The sequence below is a fragment of the Panthera uncia genome (genome assembly GCF_023721935.1).
Source record: "Panthera uncia isolate 11264 chromosome A3 unlocalized genomic scaffold, Puncia_PCG_1.0 HiC_scaffold_12, whole genome shotgun sequence".
In the NCBI taxonomy this organism is placed as follows: Eukaryota; Metazoa; Chordata; class Mammalia; order Carnivora; family Felidae; genus Panthera; species Panthera uncia.
Genome location: NW_026057579.1, coordinates 17,752,926 through 17,753,874, shown reverse-complemented (window position 1 = coordinate 17,753,874; position 949 = coordinate 17,752,926).

Here is a 949-nt window from a genome sequence, read left to right as displayed (position 1 = left end):
TTTTTTTTTTTTTTTTTTTTTTTTTTTTTTTTTGTTTAAGTATTGGTGAAATGGTCCCATTGGAAAGGCTTCTAAATAGGCCTCTCCAGGCAGGACTGCGAGCTCAAAAATCTTTGTATAGTTTTGAAAATTGAGGAGTAGTTCTGCTCTGAAGCATCTCTGGTGGTGTTTTCTGTTGTTTTGTTATTTTACTGTAATCCAAGCCTACAGTATTTGCACTAAAGAAAGCTTGTTAGAAAAAGCTTGCTGCTATGGAAGAAAGAACATATTAAACCTTTTTTTTTTTTTTTTTTTTTTTTTTTTGGTTAGCTTTCCCCCTTTCAATTGAGTAGTTTTTGTAGAATAAAATGATTAAGATTGAAGAGCCTCTGATGGTTGGTTTATTCCATCTTTTCTTCCCGTCTCTCCTGTCCCTTCTCTTTCTTCTAGACTTTTCTACCTTTGGCCTTGGGGTAGAATTGGTCTCTCTGGTGGGTGGGCAAGGCGGGGAAATGGCCCTCCTAGGACCTCTTTCTGCAAAACGGTGAGGTGGGCCTCTGGCCCCGGCTCACAGCTGCCCCCATTTCCTTTCTCCTGCTTCTCCTCTCGAACCTCCCCCAACTCCTCCCAATCCTGTTCCCCTTTCTCAGGGCCTGATTCTCAGCTAGCTGCCAACTACTGCCAAGGTGTGAGCCAATAAAAGTTCAAGGTGCTGTCCCTTCCTGGAGGTATTTTGTTTGAACAGGTTGGTCCTGGAAACCCACGAATCTTCAAAGAACCAATTAAACGTGTCGCGAACGTTGTCCAGGTGGTCGAATGAGATCACGTGTGGGAAAGGCCTCGGAAAACAACTGAGGGGTGCGCCTAAGTGGATGATCACATCTCCAGATTTTCTCCCTGAAAAGACACAGGTTGTTAGGTGTGAAACTGAGAAGTGTCAGCCCAGACCCCATTGCCCTGTAGACCAGGA